General features: G+C 41.1%; 1 protein-coding gene across 2 annotated transcripts in view; it reads left to right on the forward strand.

Moving 5' to 3' along the window:
• Positions 1 to 23,555, forward strand: part of LOC139373281 (excitatory amino acid transporter 2-like) — a 60,452-nt gene that overhangs the window by 20,425 nt on the left and 16,472 nt on the right. The window lies entirely within an intron of this gene.

Genomic DNA, 23,555 nt, shown 5'->3' on the forward strand with positions numbered 1-23,555 from the left:
TCTCTTTCACTCACTCACTCACTCACTGGGAGAATCTCAATTGCATACTCCTCTCTCCTCGCTTCCGTCTCAAAATCCATTGGAGGAAAAGGTCAGAGTGGACGGACCTCTGGCTTCTCATTTAATAGTTTTTGAGAAGGAGGCGAGGAAAGAGGAGGGAGGATGCGAGGGGATTGTAACTCACTCACTCTAACTCACCCTTACTCACTCTCTTTGTCTTTATCTCAGCCAGCTCTGCCTCTGTCTTTCTGACCATCCCTCACACACAGACATAGAGTTAAGTAACAGCAGGGGGCCTCAGGATTCCCAGAAGTTTCTCATTATGGGTACAAAGAGGTGGCCCAAACAAAGGCCTAACCTCCGCGCTGTGCTGGGACGCACACAGAGAGGTACGTATGGTTCAATCATGCCTTGTTACCAGGATGCTGATTATGCTTCCCTGGGTTATTTTTCCTGCAGGCAAATTACCAAATTTCCCTCATGGGTGGAATATTATTCATCTTTTTTATAACTTCATAAAAAATAGACATACTTTTTTTACATTGAAAATCTGGTGTGTCTATGTCAAACGGTTTCATTATATTTCAGTTTTCTGTGATGTATATAGAGTGTAGTATTGGAATGCAAACTGAAAATGTAATAAATGTCAACTCCATATCTGACATGGTAAAGGTATCTTCTTTTTTAAAGCCCATAACCACGTGTGTGAGGTGTATACTTTTGTTGCAAAGTAGATTTGTTTAAGACTACCAATAAACACTCTGTGTGACCCTGATTCATCGCACTGAAGTGAAAGGTTATTGTAGCATAAAACAGAGAGAGAGGGTCTGATGTGAAACAGCACAATGAGTCACAGTATCTCACCTTATTCTTAGAGAGAGAACCTTAACCCACCCATCTGATGTCAACTTAGAAAGGAGAATTTGATGATTGATTGTTTAACTGAGAACGTAATAGAGAAAGAATTGTGTCACACTGTATTGTGTTCCACTTGGACAGGCCTACAGTATCCTGTTTTCATCAGAAGAATCAGGGCAGGATTTGCTCTCACATAGACAAGTGTGTGTAAGTTGCCTCTGCATGTCACTGTATTTAGCACTAAACTACATCCTAATGGAATTACTGTGTGTTTATAAATGTGAGTTTTGGAACAGGGCCATGGCAAAGCTTTTTGACAGGACTTAGCCTTATCACACATCACAGGCCATGTCACAGGACCTAATGTGGTAATAAGGCTGTCAACCTGTCAGTTAAGAGATGTTGACTGAAATGTTTTATTTTTTGACATTTTTATTTCACCTTTATTTAACCAGGTAGGCCAGTTGAGAACAAGTTCTCATTTACAACTGCGACCTGGCCAAGATAAAGCAAAGCAGTGCGACACAAACAACAACACAGAGTTACACATAAACAAACATACAGTCAGTAACACAATAGAAAAGGTCTATGTACTGTGTGTGCACATATAGAAGATTAGGGAGGTAAGGCAATAAATAGGCCATAGAGGCAAAATAATTAGCATTAACACTGAAGTGATAGATGTGCAGATGATGATGTGCAAGTAAGTATACATACTGGGGTGCAAAAGAGCAAGAATATAAATAACAAAATGGGGATGAGGTAGTTGGGTGTGCTATTTACAGATTGGCTGTGTACAGGTACAGGGATTGGTAAACTGCTCTGACAGCTGATGATTAAAGTTAAAGAGGGAGATATAAGTCTCCAGCTTCAGTGATTTTTGCAATAAGTCAATGTTGAAGACATCTCATTTGTGTACATCCAGGACAATTTGACAGGGTTCACAATGGGGATGATATGCAGTCCGTCATGTGAACTACAGAGAGAAAATGTATGTGTGTGTGTGTGTGTGTGTGTGTGTGTGTGTGTGTGTGTGTGTGTGTGAGAGTGTGTGTGTGTGTGTGTGACAGAGAGAGAGAGAGAGAAAGAGAGAGAGAGAGTGAGAGAATGTGTGTGTCTTTGTGCGTGGCCTTGGTATTGCTGATGTTGACTGTCCTCTTTGTCCAGTGCAGTGTAACATCTTGACCAGCAGTAACCCTAGATAAGTTGCTGGTGTCATACACACACACACACATTTCTGACCTGTATTTCATTAGTGGGCAACTTTCCCTTTGAGGCTTTGACGGCTCTGTTGCATACAGTAGCTGCAAGACTTCACTTTTGGAGAACCGGTGGCTTTGATTGGCTTGAAGTGATCCCTTATGTGGCAATTATCTCAGAGGATTTTCATAGGCCATCAAACTTGTTAGCAAAGAGGCAAGTCAGTGGTTCTCCCCTGGGTCTGGGACTGCCTGTCTAGAGGTGTTTAGAAGATGAGCTCTGAGGCGATTTCATAATCACAGCCACCTGCTGGCTAATCTGCTGTGTGTGTGTGATCTTGCTCTAGCTCTGATAATATGAAGGAGCCGGAGGCCACAAACAGGGTGAAATGTTCAGGAATCCAGAGTTCAATTTGCTCTGGTTGGCTACTAGAAACCATTATGTCTGCTTCTTTACATAAGCATGGACATTTCACAAACACATTAGTTGCAAACTTACTCTGTCATGCCATTTTAATTTAATTTTGTACAGGGATGCCAAATAATTATTACATATTTTATTTTAAATTTTTTAATTTCAACTTTATTTAACCAGGTAGGCTAGTTGAGAACAAGTTCTCATTTACAACTGCGACATGGCCAAGATAAAGCAAAGTAGTTTGACACATACAACAACACAGACTTATACATGGAATAAACAAACATACAGTCAATAATACAGTAGAAAAAGTATATATACTGTGTGTGCAAATGAGGAAAGATAAGGGAGGTCAGGCAATAAATAGGCAATAGTGGCGAAGTAATTACAATATAGCAATTAAACACTGGAATGGTAGATGTGCAGAAGATGAATGTGCAAGTAGAGATACTGGGGTGCAAAGGAGCAAGATAAATAAATACATACAGTATGGGGATGAGGTAGTTGGATGGGCTATTTACAGATGGGCTATGTACAGGTGCAGTGATCTGTGAGCTGCTCTGACAGCTGGTGCTTAAAGCTAGTGGGGGAGATATGAGTCTCCAGCTTCAGTGATTTTTGCAGTTTGTTCCAGTCATTGGCAGCAGAGAACTGGAAGGAAAGGCGGCCAAAAGAGGAATTGGCTTTGGGGGTGACCAGTGAAATATACCTGCTGGAGCGCGTGCTACGGGTGGGTGCTGCTATGGTGACCAGTGAGCTGAGATAAGGCGGGGCTTTACCTAGCAAAGACTTGTAGATGACCTGGAGCCAGTGGGTTTGGCGACGAGTATGAAGCGAGGGCCAGCCAACGAGAGAGTACAGGTCGCAGTGGTTGGTAGTATATGGGGCTTTGGTGACAAAACGGAGGCCACTAGCATCTCATAGCATCTCTACTTGCTCTATCTCAATACAGTCAGTAGTTTTGTTTGGCACAATTGCTTGAGTGAGGGTAGAGAAGAAAGGCATTGTTCATAAGAATATGTTATTATGAGAACTTTGATCAACTAGCTAGATATCATTTTACATTTGAGTGTATGAGGATTCGCCCACTCAGAGGTACAATTTTAAACTGTAATATCAAATGTTCTCTTTTCCACATCATTATCAGCATCTCTCTGAGCGGTTTTGAGACAGTAATTTAGTTGTTTCCTCAACCGTAACCAAGAGGCAATCTATGCTTGACCGACCATTTACATGTTAGAGAATCTATTCGCCCTATCCACTTCATGGAATAGGTAATCAAGACTCTGTAACACCTTTCCTCCACTTTGTAGGCTGTATCTCCCTATTCCTAGGCATGGTACAACCTCAAGTGTTTGCTAAGAGGTACATTTAAGCGTGTTCTTTTACAGTCATCCTGGCCAGTGTGTGATCCCATCTCCCATTCCCTCTACATGGCAAGTGGCTAAGAGGCTGGTAGGCAGGGAGGCCCCGGAGGGGTGAACAGATATCCAGGCCTACATGGCCCAGCTCCAATTATCTCTACCTCACAGCTACATTGTGATGCTCCAGTCATGAGAACCGTCATCGGACTCCTTGGAACACACTGGGAAACTGCAGTTCCATTTACATCTCCCTGGCCCTCCCTGGCCCTCTCTGGCACCACATGCAATATAACCAGCAGCACACTGGAAAGTCTAAAGAAGTAGTCTAAAGCAAAAACTCACAGTGTAGTTAGATTCACACAAGCCTTGCCTTGCGTGCTATACAGACATTTCACTGCATTGTACGGTGTGGAGTACTGTTGTACGATGTATTGTGCTGTTTTGAATTGGGATAGTTCTTGTGTGAGAGAGGTGGTGTGGGAAAAGTCTTGTTAAGCTGTGTGTTTAAAGCTGTTTAAAAGGCTGCTGCCATAGTCTCTGGGTATATCTGATGGCTCTATTACTCACTGCGCCTTGAGGTTTTACTTTCTTTAGTTGAAATGAGAATCCAAGGTGCCTACTGCCTCCTTTAATCTATCAAGTGTGTGTTTGTGTGTGTGTCTGTTTGTGTGTGTGTGTGTGTGTGTGTGTGTGCAGCAGCAGCCAAAGAGCTTCCTCTCTAGTCTCTCTTCCACTTCTCTGTAGTGCGTGATGCGTTGCCAGGACAACTCCTCTGGGTGCTGGCTGCATCGCTACGTCTCTCTCAAAGCCGGAGCTTGGGGAACCTCCTCGCCCCGGGAACGCAGCATAAAATTGGAATAATCGCTGTCGATTATGGTACACAATGGCCTGCTGCTTCTGAAAGATTCATTCATTCCGGAAAAATAGAACTGTGGAGGGAGGGGGAGGCCAAGGGGTGGCGAGAAAGGGGCACCTCACTCCCCTCTCCGCTCCTCTTCTTTGCTCTCCCACGGTGGGCATAGGCATGACATCAGCGGCCCTCAATGGGACTGGCTTTCTGGACATGCCTGCTGCCCGCTGCCCCCCTCCAACCCTCCATATCCCCCTTCCTCCCCTCCCTCCCTTTCTCGCCCCTGCCAGCTTGGACCCAGTGCTTGGCTGGGCGACTTGGGGCCAACACCACTGTTTGCGTGAGAGACAAAAGCCCCTCGGAGGGAGAAGAGGGGAAGCGGAGTGCTTCACATGGTCCCAGCCAAAAGCAGAGATGGCTGCCTCCCTCTGCTCTCCTCCTAGCAGGCCTCTCCTTTGGCTTGGTGGTGGTGGTGTGACTCCCGTATGCCTGTATCGTCCTCTCCCCCTCCTACCTCATCCCCAAAATGGTCTCTTTCCTCTCTGAGCTAGAGCTCTTTGAAAGAGTATGACATGTCAAGGTTTTTCGGATGAGTGATTTCTCATGCCACAACCTCTACTGACAGTGTTTGCATTCCCCTGGCTTTTGTTGGGCTGATGGCCATTTGTATGGGAGAGGAAATAGCTTTCCAACACATTTCCTTCATTAGATCTATAATGATGTGGTACTGCTCTATAGGTTGTGTAATCCCATGCTGCTGTGAGACAGGGGACAAATCAGTATGACACCCAACTCTAGAGCTTTTCTCCTTAGTCTGTGAAGTCGACTTTCAGTCTGAATGCAGTAATAAATCAATTTTTGATATTGTCCTCCTAATGTTCCATATGGCCTAAAGTTTCCCTGACAGTAGATACTGTCTGTCACATATGGAAACATGGTTTCTATCTTTATATCAATCTGATGGATAAACTATTATATAACATTAGAAGATAAATATACAGAGACTGAAAAACAGCTTCTATCTCAAGGCCATCAGACTGTTAACTAGTCAACACTAGCCGGCCTCTGCCCAGTATCCTACCCTGAACTATAGTCTCTGTCACTAGCCAGCTACCACCTGGTTACTCAAACCTGCACCTTAAAGGCTGCTGGCTATGTACATAGAAATGGAACACTGGTCACTTTAATAATGTTTACATGTTGTTTTACTAATTTCTTATGTATATACTGTACTCTAGTCAAGTCCTATATTTAACTATTGCTGTACATGTACTATTCTATCCTATGTATTCTACAGACATATTACCTATACCTGAAATATCCATATACTGTCCATAATTTCTATGCATCCCATCATATATATTTATTTATACTCTGGACCGACATTGCTCGTCCTAATATTTATATATTTCTTAATTCCATTCTTTTACTATTTAGATGTGTGTGTATTGTTGTTTATTGTTAGATATTACTGCACTGTTGGAGCTAGGAACACAATAATTTCACTACACCTGCAATAACATCTGCTAAATATGTGTATGCGACCAATACAATTTGATTTGATATATACAGTTCTTCATCTCATGTACATGGCAACATTCTGACGCATATACAGATATATTTTAGGATTAAAAGTTAATCAGTAACCGTAATGATGGGACTTATTCCCTCTATATTGTATATTGACCACTATTTTCCTGCATATAGTGCATCCCTTTGACCTCCGCATTACCAGGAAGCAGAGGACAGCTGATGCAACATTCCCCCCTGCACCAGTATTGAGGACGCTGGTTGACGTACACCGTATATGGTCTGATGACATAGCTGGACACTGCTTCCCATTAACGTCTCATCCTCTGACCATGACGTCAATGTCAGCATTATATAGATCAAATCTTCAGTTAAACATTAAGAAGCTTAAGAAGCATTGACCATGCCATACAATTAGAGAGCTCTCCTTTCTCTCAGTCTCTCTCACTGGCCCCTCCAGAGGATATGAAGCCCAGACGAGAACTTGATAACCCGGGGGGGTTACAGCCAAAACCAGCCAATGCGGAATAGCTGGAGCAACCCCCCCTCCCTAAACTGGAGTGTTGACTCCTCCCTCTAGCCCCCTGTGTGGTGTGTGTGAGTCTGTGTGTGTGAGAGATTGTGTGTAGTTCCTGTGCACAGAAGCCTGGTCCACTTCAATGGTAGTGACAGACATCAGGACTGACTGCGAAGCTTTGGGCAGTGTGGCTGAGGTGGGATGCTTGTCTCTCTCTGGATGCTAACAAAATGCTGCTGGCCTACTATGAACTGTAGCTGAGTTTTTGGAAGATCCAATTGAATTACACAGAGCTCAATATGCTGAGGTGTGTTGTCTTCGGATGTACTTACGACAATGTCGGGAGCACCAGTGTTTCCACCTTGTCTTTCTACTGGCTGATTGACACTTTCTGTACAGCATAGCATGAGGCAGAATATTATCTAACCTTGGTCAGCACCCAGCTAGCACGTACCGCTGTGAGAACCATATGTTTCTATAGTGGGAATTCCAGTACCTCAGCATAACGTTTTCTACAGGTTTCCTCATTGTTTTATTTAAAGTCATGTTCTCAGAACATGAAGAAAACGTTCCATAAAAACCATAAGAAAACATTAGTAACATTCAAAGAACATTCTAAGAATGTAATATAATAGCATTTACATTCCATTCTCAGTGTCAGCAAAACTCTCTCTATCCTCTATCTTGTTAAGTGTTGCCAGGTGGGTTCGCTATGTCCACTAATTGGCCACACCTGCTCTTAATCTGTTTGAATAGACTAAAATGAACAGTTTTGTGTCAAAACAGTTCAGCTAAGCCAGCATTGTTATTAATAGTCATATTGAAGCATGTTCTCAGAATGTTATTTAACCCTTGTGCTTTGTTGAAGAAAAATGATGTCCATTGTGGTATGGGTCAGATTGACCCGCACAGTTTAAACACACTCAAGGCAGTCAAAGAATCATGTTAAAACAGCCAAGACTTTATTTTGTCTTGTCAAACTTTTCAGAAAGAAGAAATACAATAACATTTTATTTAAACAAATATTTAAGAACTATTTGTTAAACATATTTCCTTTCTCAAAAACAAGCATTTTCTGTTTGGAGCTCATTTTTGAGTCTGTGTCAGAGATCTGCTGCTCTCACACTGAGAAGGAGAAGCTTGGGAAAGCTCCTTTTCACCCAAACATAATTATAAGAGTGCAGCCAGAACCAGTCTAAACAAAATACATCAAATACACTTGTTTATTTTGGACCTGTGCAAATATCGAGCTTCAATGCCATACAACACTCCTTCCGTGGCCTCCAACTGCTCTTAAACGCTAGTAAAACCAAATGCATGCTTTTCAACCGTTCGCTGTCTGCACCCGCACGCCCGACCAGCATCTCCACCCTGGATGGTTCCGACCTAGAATATGTGGACATCTATAAGTACCAAGGTGTCTGGCTAGACTGCAAACTCTCCTTCCAGACTCATATCAAACATCTCCAATCCAAAATCAAATCTAGAGTCGGCTTTCTATTTCGCAACAAAGCCTCCTTCACTCACGCCGCAAAACTTACCCTAGTAAAACTGACTATCCTACCGATCCTCGACTTCGCCGATGTCATCTACAAAATAGCTTCCAATGCTCTACTCAGCAAACTGGAAGCAGTTTATCACAGTGCCATCCGTTTTGTTACTAAAGCACCTTATAGCACCCACCACTGCGACCTGTATGCTCTAGTCGGCTGGCCCTCGCTACATGTTCGTCGCCAGACCCACTGGCTCCAGGTCATCTACAAGTCTATGCTAGGTAAAGCTCTGCCTTATCTCAGTTCACTGGTCACGATGGCAACACCCACCTGTAGCACGCGCTCCAGCAGGTGTATCTCACTGATCATCCCTATAGCCAAAACCTAATTTGGCCGCCTTTCCTTCCAGTTCTCTGCTGCCTGCGACTGGAACGAATTGCAAAAATCGTTGAAGTTGGAGACTTTTATCTCCCTCACCAACTTTAAACATCTGCTATCTGAGCAGCTAACCGATCGCTGCAGCTGTACATAGTCCATCGGTATATAGCACACCCAATTTACCTACCTCATCCTCATACTGTTTTTATTTTATTTACTTTTTCTGCTCTTTTGCACACCAGTATCTCTACCTGCACATGTTCATCTGATCATTTATCATTCCAGTGTTAATCTGCTAAATTGTAATCATTCACTCGTATGGCCTATTCATTGCCTACCTCCTCATGCCTTTTGCACACAATGTATGTAGATTATTTTTTTTCTACTATGTTATTGACTTGTTAATTGTTTACTCCATGTGTAACTCTGTGTTGTTTGTCACACTGCTATGCTTTATCTTGGCCAGGTCGCAGTTGCAAATTAGAACTTGTTCTCAACTAGCCTACCTGGTTAAATAAAGGTGTTCTCAACTAGCCTACCTGGTTAAATAAAGGTGTTCTCAACTAGCCTACCTGGTTAAATAAAGGTGTTCTCAACTAGCCTACCTGGTTAAATAAAGGTGTTCTCAACTAGCCTACCTGGTTAAATAAAGGTGTTCTCAACTAGCCTACCTGGTTAAATAAAGGTGTTCTCAACTAGCCTACCTGGTTAAATAAAGGTGAAATAAATATAAATAAATAAATCTATACGCATGAAAGCCTCCTGGTCAAAAGGATCCACAACATCATGTTTGTATACAAAATCTACACAGACATTCCACAACACATGATTTAATTTCATGGAGAAAAAGAGAGGTTAACTAGTATTTTAGACAATTCAAAAGTGGAAATGGTTCAAATTGACCCACAATGTAATAGGAGGGTTAATTACCTTCAAATAAGCTAGAATTTCCATTCTCAGAACATTAATAAAACCTCCCAGGATGACTTTCAAGGAACCATGTAAAACGCTCTCAGAAGCTCCCTGCAACCGAAAAATGTATGTTTCTAGAACAGGAAAAATGTTCACTTCCGTTCTCAGAAAGAAAAAAAAAACGTTCTGTTTCACTGGTCAGGAAACCTATTTCTTCATTCCCAGAACCAATAGGAAAACAAAAACATACATTCCCAGAACTTCCAAGGAACCAAATGTGCTAGCTGGGCACTCACTACACCAGAGATGAAGTGCATTCCTGTAGTCCTCTGCTCATCTCTTTTCATCTCTGGCACATTGATCCTCTTCTTGATCAATGAAAGGGCTTTTGTGGGCTGGTGCCTCCAATGAGCAGAGAAAACCTGCTCTGTGGGAACATGCAGAGGTTTCAATGTGTCTAGTACATTTTCTATAGGCTGTTTATACTCACCTGATAGGGATTATTGTCATAACAATTGATGCTAACTGGTACAAAAATCAAGTCCAGGAAACTGTTCTAAATCATTATGCACAATATGACAGTACTCTCTGTGCCTGGAAATATGTCTGGCCAGGGTGGTTCGACCTTAATTCCATTACAGGGAACTAAAGAAAAACAGAAAGGGGATGTTCAGGTTTTTATGGCTACTGTCCCCATGTACACAGAGAGCTAATATTAATAATATGCAATCTCTCCTGGATCAAAGTGGAGGAGAGATTGACTTGATCATTACTGGTATTTATGAGAGGTATTGACATGTTGAATGCACCGAATTGTCTGTTTGAACTAATAGCACACAGCTCAGACACCCATACTATAAGGGCACAAGGCGAGACCCAAATGCAGACACAGGAGGCAGATGGTTGAGCTCCGATATTTATTATACCAAAAGGAGTTCATAAACCAGGTCAGAGTCCAAACAGTACCAGGCGATAGGCAGGGTCGAGGTCAGGACAGTCAGGGGTTCAGTGATCAGGTCCGAGTCCAAACAGTACAAGGGGATAGGCAGGCTCGAGGTCAGAACAGGCAGAGTGGTCAGGCAGGAGGATTCGGCGTCAGCACAGGCAAGGGTCAAAACCAGGAGGGATAGGAAAAGCAGAGACTGCGAAAAATAGGAGAAACGCTGGTTGACTTGGCAAAACAAGACAAACTGGCACAGAGAGATGGGAAACACAGGGATAAATACACCGGGGACTAATAGGGAAAACATGAGACACCTGGAGGTGAGTGGAGACAATCACAAGGACAGGTGAAACAGATGACACATGTATACCCCAGAAGACATGCCACAAGAGGTCTCTTCACAGTCCCCAAGTCTAGAACAGACTATGGGAGGCGCACAGTACTACATAGAGCCATGACTACATGGAACTCTATTCCACATCAAGTAACTGAGGCAAGCAGTAAAATAGATTTAAAAAACAGATATAAATACACCTTATGGAACAGCCAGGACTGTGAAGCAACACAAACATAGGCACAGACACACACACACACACACACACACACACACACAAAATAACATACGCAATATACACACATGTACACATGGATTTTGTTCTTTAGATATGTGGTAGTGGTGGAGTAGGGGCCTGAGGGCACACAGTGTGTTGTGAAATCTGTGAATGTACTGCCTTGGCAGCAGCTTATGGGGATCCATAATAAATACAAATACATGTCACCTCTCACCTACTGTGTATCAAGCCTTTAATGGCCTAGTGAGAAGTGCACCTACTAAGAAACCCAATGTCCTTTTCATGATTAATAATACCAGCATTTATTTGTGACAATGCACCTACAGTGTATATTCTATGTGGCAGTAAAATGATAGACAGCCTACTGTCACACACTGAAATGTCACATTTCCCCATGTGTTCTGATGACACCAATGTGAAGTTAGATATGCCAAAAAATATATGGATATGGACAGACAGGGTGTTTTCTGCTGCAAAATGAATTTGCCACCAATGCAGGATAATGAAGCTGTCGTTCAACCTGACATTTCCAGGGATACATCATTGTCATGGTAAAGAAGTGAAAGTGATGGGAGGTGTTCACTGATATACAGGCATCCGCCATGCCCTACTATATCACAGTGAGTGGATACATGCCTTAGCTTAGTGACTGACACCTTCACATCACCTGGGCCAGCAGCCACTAGCTACTGTTCTGAACTCAAATACTTTGACCAGGCCTCTGAGGCCTCCAATTAAATCAAATCAAATCAAATTAAATGTTATTTGTCAAATGCGCCGAATACAACAGGTGTAGAAATGCTTACTTGCGAGCCCTTAAATGGCAGGACCTTTTTTTTCAATTTTCGTCTAAAATGACATACCCAAACCTAACTTGCTGTAGCTCAGGACCTGAAGGAAGGATATGCATATTATTGATACCATTTGAAAGGAAACATTTTGAAGTTTGTGGAAATGTGAAATGACTGTAGGAGAATTTTACACATTCGATCTGGTAAATGATAATACAAACAAAAAAACATGCATTTTATTTCTACATTTTTTTCATCATCTTTGAAATGCAAGAGAAAGGCCATTAAATCACATAGTAGTTTAGGTGCAATTTAGATTTTGGCCATCAGATGTCAGCAGTGTATGTACAAAGTTTCCGACTGATCCAATAAAGAATTGCATTACTGCAAACATTTTTTTAACAAGTCTGCCCAAATGTGACAAATTGGTCAATTTATACATTTTAAAGTTCATAATTATAGAGAACATACAAAAATGATATGGTAATAAAACATGTACATTTACACACTCCCAAGAATGTCATAAACGATAGATAATTAGCTTCCCTACAGAAAAGACACTAACCTTCACACATCAAGATGGCCGGGAGGGGTGGGTGCGGGGCCAGACACAGCAGGGGTTCAAACTGTAGAACCTAGTTCGTACATTTGAATATAAAAATGGATTTTATCAAACAAAACTGTGCTAGATTTTATCTCTGGGACCCTCATGATGACAAATCAGAGCAAGATTATTGAATGCAAGTACATTATTTACCTTCACATGTGAATGTATCAAACCAGATAAAAGTGTTTTGTTGTTGTGCACTCTCCTCACACAACAGCATGGTATTTAATAGCTACAATAAATTCGACACTTCAGTTAGATCAACAAGAATTTAAGCTTTCTGCCCATATAAGACATGTGTCTATGTCCTGGAAAGTTGGCTGATACTTGCAACGTCATTCTAGTCACATTAGCGCCTGTTATCAACAACCGTCCCGATATAGGGACACCGATCCCATGAAGGTTAACCAACAATGCAGAGTTTAAAAAAAAGTAAGGTAAGTAAGTAAGATTTTTTTTTTTTATGAATAAACTAAAGTAAAAAAAGTAACACAATAAAATAACAATAGCGTGCCTATATACAGGGTGTACCGGTTTCAAGTCAATGTGCGGTTATCCAGGTTAGTCGAGGTAGTTGAGGTAATATGTGACCGACTGGTTCGATTCAGTCTTATGTAGCAAAATTTGAAATTGTGTTTTTTACATTGGACAAAAGTAGAGACTCAGAGCTAGAAAATGGTATATCATACACTACAGTTGTGAAACGATGTGAAGGTAATTCTGCTTTGAAAGTTGATAAACTTGTAACCTCACTTTTGATAAAAATGTACTAAACAACCAACGATTTATGCCCGGGGTGTAGTGGAGGATTATGTTATGCCCGGGGTGTAGTGGAGGAAGGAGTCAGACGCAGGAGACAGAGAGTTCAGAGTAGGCACTTCTTTATACACCGACCAGGTGAAAACCGACGCCACTCAAAACAAATACCCCAAAACACAGGGGAACAAAACAGTATAACAAAAACAGCTCACGTACACGGACAACCGTGACATACAGTGCCTTGCGAAAGTATTCGGCCCCCTTGAACTTTGCAACCTTTTGCCACATTTCAGGCTTCAAACATAAATATATAAAACTGTATTTTTTTTGTGAATAATCAACAACAAGTGGGACACAATCATGAAGTGGAACGACATTTATTGGATATTTCAAACTTTTTTAACAATTCAAAAACTGAAAAATTGGGCGTGCAAAATTATTCAGCCCCCTTAAGTTAATACTTTGTAGCGCCACCTTTTGCTGCGATTACAGCTGTAAGTCGCTTGGGGTATGTCTCTATCAGTTTTGCACACAGAGATACTGAATTTTTTTCCCATTCCTCCTTGCAAAACAGCTCGAGCTCAGTGAGGTTGGATGGAGAGCATTTGTGAACAGCAGTTTTCAGTTCTTTCCACAGATTCTCGATTGGATTCAGGTCTGGACTTTGACTTGGCCATTCTAACACCTGGATATGTTTATTTTTGAACCATTCCATTGTAGATTTTGCTTTATGTTTTGGATCATTGTCTTGTTGGAAGACAAATCTCCGTCCCGGTCTCAGGTCTTTTGCAGAATCCATCAGGTTTTCTTCCAGAATGGTCCTGTATTTGGCTCCATCCATCTTCCCATCAATTTTAACCATCTTCCCTGTCCCTGCTGAAGAAAAGCAGGTCCAAACCATGATGCTGCCACCACCATTTTTGACAGTGGGGATGGTGTGTTCAGCTGTGTTGCTTTTACGCCAAACATAACGTTTTGCTTTGTTGCCAAAAAGTTAAATTTTGGTTTCATCTGACCAGAGCACCTTCTTCCACATGTTTGGTGTGTCTCCCAGGTGGCTTGTGGCAAACTTTAAACGACACTTTTTATGGATATCTTTAAGAAATGGCTTTCTTCTTGCCACTCTTCCATAAAGGCCAGATTTGTGCAATATACGACTGATTGTTGTCCTATGGACAGAGTCTCCCACCTCAGCTGTAGATCTCTGCAGTTCATCCAGAGTGATCATGGGCCTCTTGGCTGCATCTCTGATCAGTCTTCTCCTTGTATGAGCTGATAGTTTAGAGGGACGGCCAGGTCTTGGTAGATTTGCAGTGGTCTGATACTCCTTCCATTTCAATATTATCGCTTGCACAGTGCTCCTTGGGATGTTTAAAGCTTGGGAAATCTTTTTGTATCCAAATCCGGCTTTAAACTTCTTCACAACAGTATCTCGGACCTGCCTGGTGTGTTCCTTGTTCTTCATGATGCTCTCTGCGCTTTTAACGGACCTCTGAGACTATCACAGTGCAGGTGCATTTATACGGAGACTTGATTACACACAGGTGGATTGTATTTATCATCATTAGTCATTTAGGTCAACATTGGATCATTCAGAGATCCTCACTGAACTTCTGGAGAGAGTTTGCTGCACTGAAAGTAAAGGGGCTGAATAATTTTGCACGCCCAATTTTTCAGTTTTTGATTTGTTAAAAAAGTTTAAAATATCCAATAAATGTCGTTCCACTTCATGATTGTGTCCCACTTGTTGTTGATTCTTCACAAAAAAATACAGTTTTATATCTTTATGTTTGAAGCCTGAAATGTGGCAAAAGGTCGCAAAGTTCAAGGGGGCCGAATACTTTCGCAAGGCACTGTACATGCGTGTACAACGAGTACACATGAAACAAACCCGCACACCCAGCAGGTGGGACGGCTGGCTAATAAAGCCCAACTAATAACCTAATTGACAACAGGTGTAACTAATAAACAGACAAGGAGGAGGAGGAAAAAAATCAGTGGCAGCTAGTAGGCCGGTGACGACCACCGAGCGCCACCCGAACGGGAAGAGGAGCCACCTTCGGTAGGAGTCGTGACAGATTTCAATACTAAAGGCTGTCTTATACTACTGGTGTGTTCGTAAATTTAATCTGAAGTGCCAGAGTATGCTCTGCAGGTTCCTAAACTCAGAGGGTTGTCAGATTGTTAGTTCGTAAATTCCGAGCATTATGCTCTTTGGGGGGTAGGGTTGATCCGAGCGTAGGGTAGTAGAGTTGAGTAGCGGTCTGACCTAACAACAGCAGTCAAGCACCCAAGCTAACTTGGTGTTGGTGACTACAACTTTGCTGCTTGAAAAAAATGTATTATGCTTTTTTGCCAACGTTTTTGCCAACGTTTACTGACACCGGTATTTTTCAACAGCGCTGAGCGTTCGTAAATTCGTCAGTTATTCTGCGCTCTGACACACTCAGAAGAGAGTGCTCTGAAATCAGAGTAGATAACCAGAGTGAATTTACCAGCTATTTCTATCCACAGTTGTCGCAGTGACATAAACATTCTATTGAAATAGTTACTTTCATGGTGGAGTCTTTTGTTTAGACAAGTAGCTAAACAATGAACCATAATCCCAACTCATAACATTACTACCCTGCATGAATCTGCAGGTAGCTAACCAACCAGGTTCAATGTTAGCTAGCTAACATTAGATTGTAAATAGCAATGCAAATAGATATGAGATGCAAATAATATTTCTACACAGATCATACATGTAACATTAGCTAGCTATCCAGCCAGCTAACGTTAGCTACCTAGCTAACTGTACACTTTACCTTGAAATTAAACAACTTTCTGACAAAATTATAAATGTGTATTATCTGAAAATGTAGCTAGCTAGACTCTTACCCATATACATGGATGGACACTTCTCTCTCTATGTCACGGATGCCATGGTTGCCCTTAGTTTGGAGATGTAGTCCGGAGACAGGTGTTTTATACAACAGCCTTCTGTTTGTTCTCTTTTCGACTCCTTCTGCATATTTGCAATCAAACGCCAGAATTTTCTCCATCTCATTAGCTATCATACTCTAATTACACTGATTTCAAAACTCTGTCCTCCAGAAAGTGGAGAGCAACACTACTGCAGTTCTACTACGTGACATCTTTCAACAAAAAAAAACACGTTAGAAAGTATTACCTACACATACAAACCAGCTCATATTGTAGACTAAAGTGGGCTAAATGGCAGAACAATCCAAACTCATCTCTCGGCATATCCAGCCCACTCATTATCTCAGCCAATCATGGCTAGTGGGATGTTTGCTGACTTTTTCCGTGGCTAAACCAACTAGGCTTGTAATTTAACAATTGTATTTGTATTTACAGATGGCATACATGTTTGTAATTAAGGCACATGAAAGTTCACATGTTCCAGGAGACATTTCTGTCCAAAAATAGATTTAGACTAAATTGAGAATTGATGTCCAAATCAGTGTTTCTCAGTTCTCTCCTCATGGACCCCCAGCCGTTAGAGAGTTTGATTCAACTTGTCTATTAACACAATAATAACTCCTATGGAATTGTAACAATATAATGTGGCTAACCAGAATAACAAAACGTGTTTTTCATAATATTATTTGTAGAACCTTTGAGATTGAGAAAGATACATGTTATGTAAAGATAAATGTTATGTAAAAAACATTAAAAAGGTTTCTATATACTGTAGCACCAAAAAGGGTTGTAATGATAGCAGAACACGTTTTGGTGATATAACCTCTTTTTAATGGTTCTTTATAGAACATCAGGAAATGGTTCATTATAGCACCATAAAGGTTTCATTCAGAACCTTATGAGCATGTTTTTTTATAGAACCTTCAAAAAAGCATTCGATATAGCACCAAAAATGGAACTGCTATTATTCTGAGTCAAAGAACCCTTATTTGGAAATGTATAGAACAATTTGTTTTAAGTGTGTGTTCCTATCGATTGGTCCAGCTTACCACCTACATAAACATTATGCAACCCTATTTTTACAGCGATAAAGCTGTCATGTAATACCATCGAATGCTCTTTATAGGGTAGCCTAGTGGTTAGAGCGTTGGACTAGTAACCGGAAGATTGCAAGTTCAAAACCCCTGAGCTGACAAGGTACAAATCTGTCATTCTGCCCCTGAACAGGCACTTAACCCACTGTTCCTAGGCCGTCATTGAAAATAAGAATTTGTTCTTAACTGACTTGCCTAGTTAAATAAAGGTTAAAAAAAAATTGAAGCAATGACAGGTTTAGATCTAATGTTGTGGTGCATCATTCATTCTGCTTTTAAAGTCTCTAAAAAGCTTTGAAATAAGCCCCTCGTTCAGAGTCAGAAGAAAATTAGAACATTAGGAACTCTCATCCTAAACACCAGCAGTCAAATGCACACAAATACTCTATAATGCAATCAAAATCAGCCAGAGGCCAGGGAAATGCCAACTTGAGACAAAACTCTCCAGGGAGGTTCCCAGTGAGGTAATGGGAGGGGGACATTAATGGTGAACTGATTTCAGCTGACTTCTCCAGCAGCCCAGAGGAAAACACAGGTTCCCCTTGCGGTGTGCCACAGTCACCCCCTGAGCCTTCACTGAGAGAAGATATAGGGAAAGAGGGGATGTAGAGAGGTGGAGGAGTCAGTCTATAATAGAGCCTATTGGAGATGACAGGGAAGGGTACAAGGGTAACAGACAGACTGACTGACAGTTTGATCTCATCTGGACCATATACAGGATCTCTCTTCTTTTCTTTATATCACACATTATTTCTCAACACCATCCTTTCTCCTCTTTCTCTCTACCTCATATTTTCAATATTTCTCAATTGTATGTCCTGAGGTTCCACTCAGTATGGCCTACAGGAACTTAAATGGAACTGAAATGGGGCTTTTGACCAGTAATTACCAGTCTGTCTATACTCTGCAATACTATTGGGTGAATCATGTAGATGTTTTAAGTATCCTAACTAATTGAATGGGAAGTGATTGCTCATTTGACCAGTCTAAACAAGTTGAGTCCATTTCTGTTGAGTTGTGAGTGTGCTAATTGGAAAAATGAGAGTAGAGGAGAGGCAGCTGTGGCTGTCACACAACACTCAGGGATTGAGGAGAATGATGATGACATGTTCGGAAAGAGAAGGATTAGTTGGCTGGAGCACAAGGGCATGTACACACTCAGATTTCTTAAAATATCATTTTTGTAACGTCCAACCATCCAATAACCGCAGACCAGATGTAACCATGTCAGCCCAGGACCTCCACATCCGGCTTCTTCACCTGCGGATCGTATGAGACCAGACATCCGGACAAGAATTTCAGAAACTGTCAGAAACTGTCTCAGTGATGCTTATCGGCATGCTCGTTGTCCTCACCAGGGTCTTGACCTGATTGCAGTTTGGCGTCACAACCGACTTCAGTGGGAAAATGCCCACCTTCGATGGCCACCATACTTTTTTTTAAAGATCTTTGTGGCCAACATATGTATATCTGTATTCCCAGTCATGTGAAATCCATGGATTTATTTCAATTGAACTGTAACTCAGTAAACATTTTAAAATTGTTGCATGTTCGGTTTATATTTTTGTTCAGTGTATGTATACTATTCTCTCTAGTAAGTTGTTCCTTCCAAGGTGCACCACGGAGCACAGATATGCAAGACAGGACACTAGATACTCTAGTTCATGCAGACAGTATCGTCAGTGAAGGAGGTGAGCGAGTGTTGCGTGACACACACAGCATTTGATTGGAATTTTGCTGCCGGTGATAGGCAGGACTCGCAGGAGGTATGTTTGTAAATTAAGTTTATCAAGCTATATAGCATATTGATTTCCTTCTTGATCAACAAATATAATGAAAATGTTTTGTTGTTTTACTGTAGTACTAGCCACCTACTGTAGCAATTTCACATTAACTCACATTAAGTCACATTAAGCATCTCCAATCCAAAATGTAACCTAGAATCTGCTTCCTATTTCGCAACAAAGCATCCTTCACTCATGCTACCAAACATACCCTTGTTAAACTGAATATCCTACCGATCCTTGACTTTGGAGATGTTATTTATAAAATAGCCTCCAACACCCTACTAAGCAAATTGGATGAAGTCTATTACAGTGTCATCCGTTTTGTCACCAAAGCCCCATATACTACCCACCACTGCGACCTGTATGCTCTCGTTGGCTGGCCCTCGCTTCATACCCTCGCCAAACCCACTGGCTCCAGGTCATCTATAAGTCTTTGCTAGGTAAAGCCCCACCTTATCTCAGCTCACTGGTCACCATAGCAGCACCCACCCGTAGCACACACTTCAGCAGGTATATTTCACTAGACACCCCCAAAGCCAATTCATGCTTTGGCCGCCTTTCCTTCCAGTTCTCTGCTGCCAATGACTGTAACAAATTGTAAAAATCACTGAAGCTGGTGTCTCATATCGCCTAACTAACTTTGAGCATCGGCTGTCTTAGCAGCTCACAGATCATTGCACCTGTACATAGCCCATCTGTAAATAGCCCATCTAACTACCTCATCCCCAGTATCTCTACTTGCACATTCATCTTCTGCATATCTATCACTCCAGTGTTTAATTGCGAAATTGTAATTACTTGTAATTGTTTTTCTGTTGTGTTATTGACTGTACGTTTCTTTATTCCATGTGTAACTCTGTCGTTGTTTGTGCTGCAAAGTATCATTGAACATATTTAATTAATTATGACAATTGAACAGTTTGAGGTGTTCTCAGATACCCTATAGAGAAAAAAATTATATTTATTTATAATTATACATAGAATTAGGCGTAATGATTATGGCTCTAGATTGCAGGACAAAGCTGTTTCAGGTGTATGAAAAATGCAAAATGTTTCTAACTGCCTCCCTCATGACCCCCCCCCCCCCCCCCCCCCATCCTCATGTACTTTTTGCCAACTCTAAAATAATGGATGCATGATGCCTCTGCTGCGGAGAGTGACATGTCTTTGTATCTCACTTCATACATCTGTATTATGTAATTCTCAATCCACTGTCCCAGCAATTTGTTTTTAAAACATCAGTCAATTATTTTACATACAGAGACTAGAGAAACCCAAAATTGGTACTGGGAAAGGTCCCAGAACATTTGTTCGGTCACGGCCAATGTTCTCATAACACAAAAACTGTCCAGTTGGGGTGATGCTTATAGAGTGTTTGTATAAAACATTCACCTGATGTTGCTAGAATGTTCCTAGAACACATTTAATCTGTTCTTTAAGCCTCTGCGCCAAGCTGTGGCCTTGTGTGCTTTTTTCAGTCAGATATGATCAATCAGGACACAGAATATAATTTCTGGGTTATTAAAATATTCCCATCCTCTTCATATATTGTGTACTTGTAACACTGTAATTTGTGTGTTGAAAGTCTTATGAAATGTGATTTTAGTTGGATATGGCTTCCTTTAAATAACTTGTATTCTTGTGTATTCATGTGCTTCTTAAATACAGACTCAGAAACTTCAAATCAGAAAACCTTTTCTCAATTTCAAAATCACATTTCATAACACTTTCAACACACGTTCTAGCAACGTCAGGTGAATGTTTTATACAAACATTCTATAATCATCACCACGAATGGACCGTTCTTGTTTTATGAGAACATTTGTTGTGACCTTAAGAAATGTTCTGGGAACTTTCACATAACCAATTTTGGTTTGCTGGTAAACATTAATTGTATATTGTGCATTTACATTACCTGGAACCCTAATGTGAACTTTTGGGGAATGTGCTGTGGTAGTTACAGATGTTGTGCTAAACATTTTAGTGAATGTTAGGAGAATATTCCAAAGATATTTCATTTCAAATAAAACAATTGAAATAAAAACATTTTGTTATCAAAAACATTCTCTGAATTCTCATTCTCTGAATGTTTTGGGGATGTTATCATCCTAATGTTATATAAAACTAGAACCTAACTAGAACTTAATGGAAATCTTAGCTAATGTTCTGGGAATGTTCCCGGTTTGCTGGGATGATTGTTTCACTTGTTATCATTGACTATATTAAGGAAGTGTGACAGTTAATAGATGACAAAAAAGGACAAAGAGGAAACAAACTTTGACTGCACCCCTGGGGTTAGCAGTACCACAGTCACAAATACACTGAGGGTGTCCCAGATGCCTCAATAGACCTCTGTTCCTCACATCCTTACCCTCATGGACAGTAATGGCTGAAAGTACTTGATAGACTTCCACCTCATCATCATTTCTCAAGTATTTTCAGAATTGTAGAGAGAAAGAAGAACAGAACACAGAAAGAGAGCAATGTAGCTAAAATTCTTTATTCTCTTGTAGGACGAAGCCAAAGTATTGACGGATTGATTTTTCTAAACTACCTTATAGGTTCAATGTCGCACAATAGGACAACATTAGAGATTTTTTATTTCACTAGACAAGTCGGCTAAGAACAAATTCTTATGTACAATGACAGCCTACACCGCCCAAACCCAGACGACCCTGGGCCAATTGTGCGCCACCTGATGGGACTCCCAGTCATGGCCTCTTTGTGATACAGCCTGGATTTGAACCTGGGTGTCTGTTGTGACACTTCAAGCACTGAGATGCAGTGCCTTAGACCGCTGTGCCACTCGGGCATTAGATTGAATCAGATCAAGTGTTAACCGGTGATAGCCGACACCCACATAGCTGATGTTTTGGCGATGTCGGAGGTGTAACTGTGTTGGAGCTTTCAAATTGGTGAGAAGCTGCTCTTGATCATTGTCACGAAGCCACACCTGACCCACTTGCGTTAGAAGTTCAGAACAAGAAAGTGTAGGCTATATAGAAATAATAATGTTCAAAATTAAAATGATTTAAGGTCAGCCTAATCAAGGTGTAGATTACATCTCACATTCCAGTGTTCAAACTTGTAAACAAAGCTGAATGGTGTTTTTCTTAATGCGACTTAATGTCCGCTTTAGGTATAATGACAAGAGCTGCTTGTGGATTTGACAGCTCTAACACAGTTCCACCTCCAACACCGTCAACACAACCATTATGCGGATGTCAGCTAAAGCGGATCTGATTGAATAGAGCCCTAATTGGACACACAGGCATGCATACAGTATACCTACACACACAACAACACACGCTATGGAGAAGACTGAAGAAAGGCAATCTCAGCCTCTATAATGATGTGTATAAGGCTTGGCTACAGGATAAAGCAGCTGGCCTGCTCCCAGGCACACAGATGGAGCAAACACTTCCACTTATTAATTTCCTATTTCATACGTGTGAAATCCAGAAAGGACATGTAAACACCATGCACAGGCACACATTAGTCATCATCACGGCTGTTATTATAGTTTTTTTTAAATGACAGAACTAAATAAAAAGTTAGTCACAAAATAAGTATTGCTTTTGTTTGTTGGAGGAGAAGTCATATTAATTTAGAAGGAAGTGTAATAAAAATGGCATTTATTTGACAATGTCATTTTAAGAGAGCTACTGCTCGAAGTAACCCTGGGCCACCTTGTCATGACAACCTGCTAGGCAACAAGCATCACTACAGAGATACCAGTAGAATTTTCCTTTTTCCTCTCTTTTCATTACATTTAGACCGAGGGCGAGGGGGGAGTGGGGAGCGGTGTCAAGGAGGCAGGAGATTACCCACTGGGCACACACTGGTTGAATCAACGCTGTTTCCACGTCATTTCAAGGAAGTTATGTTGAACCAACATTGAATAGACGTTGAATTGACATCTGTGCCCATTGGCTATTCTGATATGATTAACTATGAATGGCACCCACATTAGTTCTCCTGTCATAGTGCTAGCCAATACAAGATGGGATCTAAAACGCACAGAAAAGAACCCTCTGATTCAGCAGAATAACAAATTAGAGAAACTTACAAAGTACAGTAATAGTTACAGTATACAGTTACAGGCACTAAAATCCAGGCTATTTCTCTCTCTCTTTCTTTCTCTCTCTCTATTGCTCTCTCGCTCTCTTTCTCTCGCTCTCTGTTTCTCTTTCTTGCCTTTATCCCTACTCTATTCTTCTCTCATCATCTCTAATGGGATAGTCAGATTAAGCAGTTAAGGGAACCCTCTTTTCTAAGTATGTAGTGATGGCACACAAAATGTAGTTAACATTTAGTTAACATTTGCCTCAAGTTTACAGTCAAAAAAGGGTTGGAATAAAGTTTAAATACTCCATAGACTGGACCGCCAAGTGAATACAAATATTGACTTCATCTGACAGCTCTGGGACTTGACTTAAAATGCTGCCTCAGATAACAGACCCTGTCAACAACCGATCTAAGTCTCCAAAATACACCATCTGTTCTGATTAAACAGACTTTGAATTCCCTGCCTCTGAGGGAATTCAGTTTTTTAATC

This window comes from Oncorhynchus clarkii, chromosome 2 (genome assembly GCF_045791955.1).
Source record: "Oncorhynchus clarkii lewisi isolate Uvic-CL-2024 chromosome 2, UVic_Ocla_1.0, whole genome shotgun sequence".
NCBI lineage: Eukaryota > Metazoa > Chordata > Actinopteri > Salmoniformes > Salmonidae > Oncorhynchus > Oncorhynchus clarkii.